The sequence below is a fragment of the Dermacentor silvarum genome, chromosome 9 (genome assembly GCF_013339745.2).
Source record: "Dermacentor silvarum isolate Dsil-2018 chromosome 9, BIME_Dsil_1.4, whole genome shotgun sequence".
Classification (NCBI taxonomy): Eukaryota; Metazoa; Arthropoda; class Arachnida; order Ixodida; family Ixodidae; genus Dermacentor; species Dermacentor silvarum.
In genome coordinates this window covers 157,273,997-157,287,284 of record NC_051162.1, presented here as the reverse complement: position 1 = coordinate 157,287,284, position 13,288 = coordinate 157,273,997, and the positions used below count along the sequence as shown (strand labels likewise).

The following is a 13,288-nucleotide window of genomic DNA, read 5'->3' as shown; positions in this document are numbered from 1 at the left end:
TCTAAATACTTTTTTTGCTGCGGCTCAAAGCATGTATGACTGTTTATAACAATTTCTAGCCCAACCTTTTTGTACGTGCACCATGCGACAACGCTCGTAGGATTTTGACAAGACGCAATGAGCTCCGAAGGATGCTTATGGGGCGTTTACATGTCTTCTGAAGTGTTGGGCAATGTTTCATGTCGTTCACGCTGTCATTGCCGGCGATGAACACAGAAACAGTGCCTTGCTGTGCCACACCGCCATTGTGCGCTTTCGTCGTAAAAAGAGGCACCGGAGGCCAGAAGATGCAAGTAATGAACGCGTCAGTACAGGGTAAAACATGGCACCACCTACAACCAGGCGCTGAAAAAGGCCTATACTGCATACATGAAAGCAATTTTTAGTTCGGTGTAAAGAGAAAACGGGAATTTTTCTTAGTGCAGAAGGTATAGGAGGGCTTCTTTTCTTAAGCGAATGGGCCAGCATTACAAACTTGCGTGCTTACCCGAGCCTTATAGCACTCTTTCATTGAGCACTTCAAGGTAAAGACCCAAATCGTATTAAGTTCAATACTTAGGGATTGCACATCAGGCCTAAGTAATGTTTAATTAGAGAGCAGGGACCTTCACGGGCAGCTTTTGAAATGACACAATTAGTCGGTTTATGCTAGAGTGGCAGCTTTATCAGGCATCTGCTGAAACATCTTAGGCGGAGGTTTTTAAGGTGTCTTTAGCTGTAACAAGTTAGACTACCTAAAATTGAAAACTGATCGATACTGTACACTAGCGATACAATTGTTTACATGACATCATATTCAATCATAAAAATGTATACGTACTGCGCTCATATAGGTTATCGCTATTGGTTGTCGCTGATGTCGCTCATTTAAGTTATTCAACGGAACAACATGATGCGCATGACAAAGAAAGGCGCAAGTTCTATCTTCTAGGCGTCTATCTCCTATACTGAGATATTTCGCGCAATCACGAAAACCTATTAAACCGCCTACTTTACGAATAGTGTGAAGGAATGTAAAGAGCACTTGTGAACCACCGTTCTGACGGTGTCTTACTTACATGTTCCTTCTTTCTGTAGAAAACATCCCGGTATATCCAGTCACCATCGATCCCAACGAAGGTGGAGTTGAAGCACCTGTATGGCATATTTTTGTAAGGGTCGTCTGGCATCATGCCCAGAAGGAGACTCTTCTTCCGGCTCAGCAACTGCGTTAAAGAAATGGCAACTTCAAGGGTATCTGGACAGCGCAACAAAACACGGACGTACGAAGAAACTAAAGGCAGAGACAAGCTCATTATTTTCTCGGTTTCCGGAAGGCAATGTATCACCGACTTTGTGTGAACGCCGCCTTCACCAATTGCTATGGATGAAGATCCACAAAAAAACAACCCTTTTAATTTCTCCGAGCGCGCACTTTATGGAAGTGCCTATAGACGGTGAAGCATGTGCATTAGAAAACAGCGTGCAGTAGCAGTAGTGAAGGAGAGGAGTGCCCGGCTGCATTTTGCCTGGCTGATTTCGCGACGGAAGATTTCGACCCGCACAACATACCCTACACCTTTGAAACATACATACAACGTATACCTTTGAAATTTCTTCTATGCTTGGCAGGATTGAACCCACTTCACGCGGGTTCCTCAAGGACCACAGCGCGAGGCTTTAGCAAGCCACGCCACAAATGCAGTTAGTGTGCGCCGCTTTTCAGTGAGTCTTTCACGCCAACGCCTTACCGAGCTGCGCCGTTAAAGGGACACTAAAGAGAAACAGGAAGTTCGGCTGGAATAAAAGAGGGACCTTCAGGAACGCATGCCGTTTTTGTTGGGTGCGAAAATATGAGTTATTAGCGGAGAAATTCGGAAACAAAGACCAAATATCTCTTCCTCAATTTCTCTCACCCTAGATTTGGCGCTGAAGCAGTGTCGTCACAGATTGCATTGCTCTCAGCGAATCAGAATGCGCCATGATACGTCACCGCTTGCGTAAACGCCCGAGGCGCTGGCCTGGATGCATCATGGCTGCATGCATGGTCGCTGCGTTTGCGTTCGCCGCGATGGATACCGTAGCTGCCACTGAACCTTGCAACGAAGAGCTCGCCAGGAAAGCAGGACTGCATTTCAGCGATATTCAGTGAAACGGAGCGCGAAATGATCCTCTGTGCTCGAGCGGTAGGTGTTTCCGCGTGCGATGGCGGTGAGCCGCCGGCCGCGCCGGCGGTATGCAGAGCTTCGTTTTCGTCGACGGGAGGCGAAGCGCCCGGTCCGCCAGGCGACGATATTCCCGACAGAACAAGCGTAGAAAGTTGTGCACGTACTCGGTATGGTTATTTCGTGGCTTTATTTAATGACATTCAGCACTCACCGAGCCGCCAGTTTGCTGCTGCATGGGCACCGGTAGGAGGTTTGATGAAGGCCGCATTGAAGGAACAGTTGCTCGAGAAAGGACTGGCCTCTGGGGCACGCCAAGATACTTTCCGAGGGTAAGATTATACATATAATCCGAGGGCGAGAAATGCAGAGAGCACACCATCGGTTTCTCTGCCTCTTTTGCCGTTTTATCATCGGCAGAGCACTGAGCCATTGCGAACGCCGGGGAGCCGGGGCTCTCCGAGCGACGCCACATGAAAGGACACAATCGAGTCAACACTGCCGCTGCCCCTAATCAAGCGCCTTGGGCCATTTATACAGCCCTCAACACTACACACACGAGGCATTTTCTGGCTGTTTCCCGCGAAGTCAACGTTTTTCGAGCCACGCAACACGCAACCAAACACCGTAGAGCGGAACAGCCGCGCGCGACGATGCATTGACCAAAAACGAAACTACGAAACTATCACGGCCGCATGTATCGCCATGCCATTTTTTCTTATTTATTTAATTTTTGTGCTAAACTTGTACTTCCTCGCTTGAAACGGTTTAAAAAGTTGGCAAATGCTGTTTATGTACGTTTAAGGTGTATTTCATTTTGCATTTTATAAACAGCGATAAATCGCTCTCGACCAATCGCGACCGGCCTGCGTTTGTAATCTCCGACGTCACATCACGTAGTGCGGGAATTTCGAAGGGGCGTCAGCACCTATTCTTCAGTTTTTCGCTATTTTCTCGCTTATTAAACATCTGTTTGCAGTAAGAATGGTATGGCTGTGATCGTGAAAGGATACTCTACCATTTAAGCTCAACTTCCGGTTTCTCTTTAGTGTCCCTTTAATACACTAGGTACGTGCCGCTCTTCGTCGAACCTCTGACCACCTTAAAGGGTCTCTGAAAGGTTCACACAAATTTTGTAGACGCGTAGGGTACAGCTACAGTAAAACATTCGCGTCACAATTCAAGTGAAGAGTCTCATATTAAGAGATCTACGGACGATTACAAGTTACCCTCCTCCCTAGCCATGCATTTTCTCCTCAAGTCATTCGCCGTGGGATCGGGTCTAATCTCCGCCTTCGCTGGCTCTACGTCAAGTTGTGACGAGTTGTCGCCTATCTCCGGTTGTCTTGGAGCCAGCGCGCGAAGGCTCTCCAACCTCTCCGCTAGCCGCCCGGCCGTCGATCCATAGCGAGAGCGATCAAGCAGCGTGCGTGGCGAGCATTCTGTCGCAGCGCCGAGCGTGTCCGGTATTCCGGTGTAACCACAGGCGAGCTGGGTGTTTTGACGAATAGCCAGAGGCGTAAACTAAAGCCCCTCCATACGGCTGTGATGAAGGAGCTTCGTAGACGTACATGAGCGGCCTGATCGGCATGCGCGGTCCAGCCATCTGGTGGCGCAGAGCTTTACCAGCCAAATACAGAGCTAATATTCCTGTAACCAAGTGTAAAACATTTTAAACATGACAACGTGTTCAAGATTACGCTCCTGCCAAAAATTTGAGCCAGCAGCAAAGTAGACAAAAGTTGGTTACTGCTTTATTAGCTGTGTGTTTGGTTGAGCTTTGTGCCGCCAGGTGGCTGTACCGTGCAAGCAGTTCACTTTTGCGCCTCCGTTCATCACGTAAAGCGTGGTAAAACGGCCAGTATACTTGCGCTTGCGTTTACCTAAATACCGGACACGCTAAACTCTTTTGTGGCAAACCCTCAACCAGGCGGCTGTACACGGCCCGGCACGCGGGCCGGGCCGGGCCGGGCTTGGGCCCGTGCAGAGCTCTATTTCAGGGTCCCTTTAAGTCACAGAGGATGTGCCTTTGCGTTTGCGGCAAGAGAGCGAATAATTAACAGCGTTCGCACGCAACGGCGCCATGCGCAGCGCTACTAGATGGGGCAGCGTGTTCGGAAAGAAGCTACAGAGAGGAGCGCTACATCCGCATGATGCGTGTCTCAGCGCACATGCGCCGACACTCCATGCATTTCGGAGTCCATGTGTGGGCTTCGCGGAGGCGCTGCTACGTGGCCCAGAGTGTTAGCAGGGCTCAGAGTTACGGTATATGCTCCCCTTGAGGAGCAGAGTTGCGCGTCTGATTGCGCGCGCCGCTCACGCCCCTATTCGCCAAATCTGGTCACATGCGCAAAAAGCATCCTTTTGAGGGAAAGCCAACTTCATGGCTGCGCCCGCACCATAGAGTTTCTATGGCCTGCACTACCGCCCGCCACGCCACCATCGTCGAGAGCCTCTGTGCGCTGCCGCCTGCCGCGCCACCTGGCCTTCGCGGAATGAAGAAGCAAGCACACTCGGAAGCTGAGCCGCGCCGTGTCCTGAATTCAAGAGGTGTGGCTTTTATGCTTAACAGGGATGCATCGGCGGGCAAGATGGCGGACCTATGCGCAACTCTGCTCCCGTAGGGAGCATATACACTAACTCTAGCCGGGCTGGGCAGTATCGAATATACATGTATTTTAGATTGTCTTTTAAGATACTCTTTCGTATCTTTATCTGTATCATAATACATTCGGCAAGACATGTGTCAGTATCTTTATTTCAGACACATAATAAGAAGTATTGTGTATCTTAAGATACAAAATAAACTTATAGGAAAATCAACAAAGACACCGAGAGTCACTGAGGCAAGCAAGTGACCGCAGTTAAAGTTTATTCTAAGAGACGACACCTTTATACTAAGTCATATTTCTAATAATCGAGCAATATTGAGGAAATGTGATGCTATTTGGTACCAGTATACAGAATTCATAAGATATTACCATATACTTTTATAATTATAGCCAACCTAATTATATAATTATAAACAACTACAAACTGGAAGTCAAGCCAGTGCTCATAGCATACCCCTTCGCTTGAAACTTAGAACCATTTTCGAGAAATGCGTTATGAAAACGTAGGTGTCGTGAAATGCAGTGCTTTTCCAGCTAACAGGGCCAATAAATAATGCACAGTGCAGAAACCTATAATCTGGAACAGCAATGCACATCGTCTTGAGATTTCGAGTATACTTTGCGTACACTTTACGACCACTTAGCTAGTCGCGGTTATATACCAGCACGGACATTCCGCAATAAAAGTCGAAGCCCCAAAAAGCGGGCTCTTAACATGACCTCAAAGTTTTATTAAACTCCTCTTAGCTACTGTCGCACATCTGCTTTCGCGCCGGCACGCTTTTAAAAGACTGTTGACCTAGAAGACTATTTGCTGGATTATCCTACGGCATGCAGCTACACAAACCTTAGTGAGCAGTTGAACATTAGAAATGATTTGACTATCATATGAGAGTGACCAATATCGCGGCTATCGCAATCAGCGAGCATCGTGTGAATTTACGCGGACCCTATTTTGCGCTGTACTCTAGCACTTCAGTGGTTTTTTACTGTTTCAAGCGCAGCTTCATTTACCTTTCTCCTACTACCTTTAAAGCTCACGGCCTTCGACAGGATAACTCATTAATTACCGCTATATCTGTAGTTTTACATTCTAACAAGGACTGCTGAATAGCTTCTACGCTATTTCCGGACGCTACAGGCGAATAGCCGTCGTCCAATTTTCTTCTTCGACACCACGTTCCAAGAATCAAATACCATTATGTGGGTTCGAACAGTAGTGCTCAGCGCTTTGAAGCATCATTTCGTCTTTTTGCTTGATTTCATTCTTTCTTGTTCAATATAGTTCCGTAGCTGGTTTCCTCTCGATAACCTCTATCCACTATGTTTTTCCTTCACGTACCCCGGCTTGACACTCGTTCCTCCGCCGCTGTCCACAGGTCCGTGAACGTAATAGTTACTGGCTAGTTACGTGACACATTTGCACATTTTCTCCCCTGAGTGAAAGTTTTTAGAAATTTGCTAGCATTTTCTATGTTTTTCCAACGACCTGTCATGAGAACGCACGAGACGAGTTTGTTGTCAAATGCAGACGACCGCCGAAACTTCTCGCACTGCTGCGAGCATATATACTGTCAGTTTCCACCGAAACGCTGAGACCTGAGTCGACATGCTATCTTAAATGGAACATAATCTGCTGTTACATGATCGACAGGGTCTTAGTCTGAAGAGTACAAGTCATATCAAGATGCGCGTTTTGCGATGCAACCATTAGCGTTGCGTACTGCTTCCATGTCGAACTTGAACATTAACTAAAATATACACGCATATTGAACATTGTTACAAACTCATTATGCCGTGGTCATTATGACGATAGTCATAATGACAACGGCATATTTTAAACGGGCTGGTGGTGTATAACTAACCAAGTTCATTCTTTCAACTTTTTGGTATTTATATGTCTTTAGATACATTGATACTATAATGCCACATTTTCCGTCATTTACTGACGCATAGAAACAAAAAGAAAATATATAGCGCGATGCATCGTTTATAAGCACCGTTATTTATCTAAAATGCACACTGGCTATTTGGTGTGTAATAACTAGATTAGGCACTGAAGCTTGGTGTGGGACAATTACGAACCTGTCCAACCGAACACGTATCAAAATAACACGCTGACCAACTTTATGACTGGACCATAAAGCAGTGCATCTTACCGACTGTAAAGGCGGCATGGAAAAATCAATAATTGCACAGAATATCTAGGTTGATCTCATAGAAGTCCGGCAGCCCCGGTAGAATGTTGGCGCATAGCTATATAATACTTGGTTAGGATGTCGAAAAAAAGATCGGATGTGTTCGTAGAGGAAATTTAAAGGGAACAGTGTTCGCGGGCGGGAGAAAATAAATAATCTTCAAACATGCAGCGGCGCCTATAGATGAGCTATAGCAAGAACTAAATAATGTATTGAAGTATCTCAAATACAAATGGCAAGTATCGTATCGAATAAAGTTAGTTTGCTAGTATATTGCATCTCAAATACTTATCCACTCGGCATCGTGAGCCATCACATGATACATTTGCCAAATATCTTTGCCCAGCCCTGCGCAGTAGGAGGAGAACACCGTGCATGTGCCCCCTTTCCTCCCTAAGCTTTTGCGTAACAGGTACCTTAGAACGGCATGCGATAACACCGACTTGCTCTCCACCCCCTTCATCAATTCAAGTGTTGCCTACACCCACCCACACACACATACACACACAAAATTCCTGGCTCCACTACTATGGTCGTAATACCGTAGTTGTCATTCTGTCGTGGTCACTGTGTTATCGTTTTACGTAGGATCAGCATGTTCCAGTATCAAAAGTTCATGTTGACGAGGCCTTTCCCAGTGGAAATGTGTCCCACTTGTTAGTGTGCTGTATAGTTGCAATGATCCCTAAAGAAAGTTTTCTGCTAAAATCAAAGAACTCTTCGCCTAAAATAATTTTTTAGCGGTCGAGATCCAGATATTGGTTGCTTTCAAGTGTAACGTATGGTTTTGCCATGCTAACCCGAAAGAAACATGACAAGCCCTTCCCCTGTCGAGAAAATGGGGGTAAGGACAAGACGACGCTGTAGCAGGGGTTCCGTTTCGTTTGCCCTAAGCTTAGGGTCGACGGCTCTTCACTAATGTTTGGCTGCAACATAGCGCCCCCGCTACTCGGGGTCCGCGGCTCTTGGCCTGTTTTGCCTGGGCTTCGGAAGCCCTCACGCTAGAATCGGCACGTCGACGATGAGCCCTTTCCCGTGCGAGTTCGCCGCACCGTTGCTCAAACGCAATCTGTTCCTCGGCGGAACGCACCACGCGTGGCCTTCCCATCCAAGCGCTGAAACTGATCTGAGGCGAAGGAAGCCCGGCTGAGCGCGCACCAATCGCCTTTCCTTCCCTTTCTCTACCCGCGACACAACAAACGACCCTGCAAATACAAGAAAGCAGATCGTGCTTTGAGAATGCTGATTTAAATGAGTGGCAAGTGGCAATAGTCTTTCGCTCTACTGGCAAAGTAGGAAGAATAAAACAAAAATTATTAACTTTTCTGAATCAAAATTTACATGTAATATGAAAATTTTTCGATCGTAAATTTACAACGCGAGTTCAACCTCCTTTTCTGTATTCTTAACTAATGTTCCTTGCCACACAACAACACAAAAACTGCGAGTGATACTTCAGCTTGGGTAAGTTGGTATGACGAAGTCAACTTGAAATAGTACTAAAGAGAGGTTGAGTTTTTTAGGCTACTTAGAATTAAGTGAGGTGGCTCGTGAGTGGGCGTGCATTATGGCCAACAATTTCCACTAATAGAGAAGAACAATGCCTACTACTTAATGTAACAGGTGCCGCACTATTTGTGCAAGAAGCAACGACTGGGAGACAAAGTATAGGTTGCTAAAGAATTCTTGGCTCTTGATAATGACATGCTACCTGAGGCGGTAGCTTAACCACTATGGCGTTGCGATTCTGAGCTTGAGGTTGTGGGTTCAATCCCGGCCGCAGTGGCCGTAGTTTGATGAAGTGAAATGCGAAAACGCTTGTTTACTTCAATTTAGGTGCACGTTATAAACCCCAGAGGGTCACAAATATTCCGCAGTAAACTAGTAAGGCATGCTTCATACTGAGCGCGTGCTTCTGACCAGTAAAATCACAGAAAACGAGAATATAATGGTGCTTGGGACCACTGCAGTAGAGAGGAAACTACCTAACACGTTCTTTGCAGTTTTCCTCCACACAGCACACACGGGCTCGAGACATCACTGGCCCGTCTTGACGACCGACCGCTTTCATGCAGACAGCCCAGGAACGCCGGCCTACACAGTCGGCACACCACAAGTCGGTCACCGTACTCTAGAAGTTTGTTACTGGCCGATTAGATAGACTACAGTTCTCACACGCGTTCCTAATGTCCTATATTATTTTTCGCAGCTTTGCTTCAGCTCTACGTTAATATTTTAGTCATTCCTTTCCCTTTACCTTTCCCCCAGAGCAGGGTAGCAAACCAGAAGCTCTTCCAGTTAACCTGCCTGTCTTTCTTTCCCAATTTCATTACATCTTTTGACACCCATTTGTAGGCTTTCAGAGTCACAATTGTTTCTTTCCTAGGAGTATTGTGGAAGAGCGTAGAGCTTACCAATTTTACCATCTTTGTGGACCCCAACGATTCTGAAAATGAATAGAAAATGTCATATGCCTTAATCACACAAGCGATCTTTGACAGAGAATAGTGACAGAGAGGAATGAGAGATGAAAATTGAAAAAAAAAATGTATCGCCATCTGTTGTGATTTGTTCGGTATACGCGATGGTGGAAGATGAAATGTAACATGAAATATAATACCGCAAATTACTTTACACAGCAATGAGTGACCTGGCGCAGTATGCATGAAGTTGCATTTTGTTCTACAGAAAGGCTGCACAAATCCTACGCACTCTGGCAATTATATTATGCGAAGGATTTCCCCGGCGGCTGGCTATGCAGCATTGTTTCAGATTCACCAAAGCGATACCAGGTGTTACCAGTTACCAGTACCAAAGTATCAGATAGAAGCGCTACTAGTACCAAAGCATTACAACGCCTCGGTGCAAATTGTGTGTGATACGAGCGCACGTGTGTGGGATGACAACTGCAATAATACGATATCGGTTACAATAAACGGATAACCGCAAGGGCATAATTCCTGCTGCGTTCATTCGACGCGAACTTATACGACATGCCGATTGTTGGGTTATTACTTATGGGGCCTGAATGAGAGATAAACGGATTGTAATGTGATCTGTGACCAGTAGTCAAACAATCGTTCATACATACGTCTACGTAAAAATGACAATGGCATTTGTACTCCGGCGAAAAAATAATAAAACGTAGTGAAACTAGGTCGATGATGAAGGCGGTATAATGCGCCAGTTTCTATGCAGTGTTAGCAACGAAGAGGAAAGTACTGCGGAATGTGGGCCGCTCCTAAAGACGGGAGTGCAGAATAGCGCAGCGCCTCAAAGCGCGAGCTCTCACGAGTAAAGAACCATGGAGAGAGAGAGAAGTGACTATTTGCACCCGTCAAATAGATGACGAGGTAAAGACTTCAGCCTAAACCCACATTCATCCTCCCTAACCATCAGCCGGGATCCCTTGGGACGCGGCGGCGGTCAGGGCGAGACCAATCACTTGTCGTTGAGCATTTTCTTCTTCGTTGAGAAGCAAGGACTCCCAGGATTCTCTACATCTATCTGGCTCATCAAAGCTAGGATAGGTCCAAACCATGTGGACTAAGTTCATTATACCATCACAATGCCTACACCGATGGCTATACCCTAAGGGATGCCATTTGCTCAACAGTTGTGGGTTCGGAAATACCCTCGTTTGCAGCTTCCTCCACATAACGTCCTCGCTTTTGGTAAGGTTCTTATCCGCTCTCGGGTAAGTCTTACGCCCCCGCTTATAATGGTTAAGAATTTCTTGAAATGTGTTCAATTCGTCAGCGGTCTGTAGGGGTTCCTCGCTTGGGGGTGTTGTCGAGACAGCGCTGGAATCCCGGAAACTGAGACCTCGGGCCAGCGCGTGAGCCTTCTCGTTCCTTCGCTAACCCTAATGAGCCGGTGTCCAGATTAATGAAACCTGCTCCGCCAGGGGCTGCCCGACGGCTAATATGTGTACAGCTGCGGCTGAGATCCTGCCGCATCAAAATTTCTGATTGCAGATTTTGAATCACTAACAACTCTCACATTTCTTTGAGTCAAAGCCAGCGCAATGGCGACTTCTTCCGCCTCCATTGCTCCTAAATGTCTGACGCTGCAGCCCGAGGCAGGGCCTCCGTTTTCGCGTGTAATTACGGCTGCGTTTACTTTGCCTTGCTGGTATTCGGCCGCGTCCGTTCATATCACATCCTGCCTGCCTTGCAGTCTTTTCTGCAGCGCCTCAGCTCTGTCCCTTCGCCTGCCCTCGTGATACACCGGGTGCATATTCTTGGGCAACGGGAGTATTCTCAGCCTGTTCCTGACTCGCGGTGGGACTTTACCTGTCTCCTTGGAACGTGCCTGGGGCTCGAACCCCAGCCGCTCCAGGATCCTTCTACCAGTCTGAGTGCGCAACAGTCTCTGATATTGCGATACTATCGCCGCTTCAATGAGCTCGTCTAAGGTGTTGGACACCCCTAAACTTAAGATTTTGCTAGTTGATGTGTTCGGGGGAAGACCTAGAGCCGACTTGATCCACTTCCTAATAATGATCTCGACCTTGTCTTTCTCTGCTTTGGTGAATTTGAGGTAGGGGGCTACATATATGACCCTGCTAATTACGAAAGATTGCACTAACCTTAGGAGGTTCGCTTCCTTCATACCCGCGTGTTTGTTCGCTTTTCGCTTGAGTAATCGGCACGTCTGGCTGCTACTCGCTTCCAGTCGTTGGATCGTCTCGGCGTTTTTGGCGTTCGTTTGAACCCGCAAACTCAAGACCCTGATACTGTCGACAGTGCGAATAATATTACCGTTAACCCGCAGCTCGATGCCGTGCCCCAGGTCCTGTCCCCTTCCCCTGTCCCAGCGCCTGCGATGTTAGGAAAAGGGCCTCCGACTTTTTCGCCGAGCACCTGAGGCCAATCGGCTCCAGATATTCCTCGATAGCTTTGATTGCCCTCTGCGGCGTCTCTTAGATGTGCCCGTCACTGCCTCTGCTCATCCATAGCGTCAGATCGTCCGCGTAAAGCGTATGGTTCAGTCCTATGCCTGCCAGCTTCCCGGGGAGACCCATCATCGCGACGTTAAACAAGTTGCGCGACAGAACTGATCCCTGCGGCGTACCCTTGCTTCCCAGTTTAATACCTTCCAATGAGTGCCCTCCCAAGCTGATCGTTGCCGTTCTATTCGTAAGAAATCCTTTACATAATTGTAAGTTTTCATGCCCACAATGAGAGCTCCGAGACTCTCCAATATGGCCGAATGCTTCACATTATCGAATGCGTTAGAAACATCTAATCCCACTACTACCCTGGTGTCTACCGTTTTGTTGTCTATCACCTGTTCTTTGAGCTGGAGCATGACGTCGCATGCCGATAGATAAGACCTAAAACCAATTATGGTGTCGGGGTACAGTCCCCGATTTTCCAGAAACCTATTCAGCCTGCTCTGAATAACATGTTCCATTGATTGCCCACGCAAGAAGTTGGTGAAATCAATTTTTTTTCAAAATTTTCGCAGTTTCACTCTCCCGTGGAACTTATGCTAACAAATGATATACAGTTACTAGCCTTACGAAGAAAAAAATTGCGGCTTGATTTTCTTTCGGCACTTATTAGCAATAAATTAATTATTGAGCCATCAGTACATATTAAACCTTTAACAACTAGACACACCCGGCAACACCAACCCCACACTTTAAACCCATATTTTGCACGAACTGAGGTGTTCAAATATTCTTTTTTTCCACGAACTATTAATGACTGGAACTTGATGCCATCCCCAATCGTACCTACTACGGATTGACATGTGCTCTTTTATGTTTTTCTTGTGTTTATTGAAATGCTAATGTACACACCCTGGTTGGACTTGTGCAAGGTCTGCCGTATTGTATAAATAAAAAACGAAATAAAAATGAGCCTTAGATGTTCAAAACTAGGTTTCTTTCCCGGCATTGGAATGAAGATGAGGTTGGCATCCTTACACGCCGGCTGAAGCTGCCCTCTGTCCCAACAGTCCTGCATGTACGCTGTCATATTTCTGACCGACGTATCGTCCAGATTTCTCAGCATCTTATTACTTATCCTATCCGGCCCTGCCGCCGTCTTCGCCCTTAGACGGTTTATATCGGCCCTGACCTCACCTACCGTGATCGGGCTGTGAAGATCTGGGTTCTCTAAACCCGAATACTCGGGCAGGGACCCAGACCCCGCACAGCTGAGATATCTATCCCTAACCTCAGCGATGAGTTCATCGGTCGTTCCTTCGTATTTGTCAACGAGCTTTTGTAGCTGCTGCCTAGCCTCTAGCTTCAATTTGTCCGAGTCTAGCAAGTGCCGCAGCAGATGCCAGGTCCTTGAACTACCAATTTTGTGATCCATTC

At 46.8% G+C, this 13,288-nt stretch overlaps 1 long non-coding RNA gene across 1 annotated transcript in view; it reads right to left on the bottom strand.

The window, feature by feature from the left end:
• Nucleotides 1-1,061: 1,061 nt before the first annotated feature.
• The window catches only part of LOC125940194 (uncharacterized), a 33,221-nt gene continuing 20,994 nt past the window's right edge, over nt 1,062-13,288 (bottom strand). Inside the window, exons 3-4 of the long non-coding RNA XR_007463425.1 lie at nt 9,369-9,400; nt 1,062-1,205 (exon numbers count right to left, since the gene is read on the bottom strand). This is a non-coding gene — a long non-coding RNA (uncharacterized LOC125940194). The remainder of the gene's footprint in view (nt 1,206-9,368; nt 9,401-13,288) is intronic.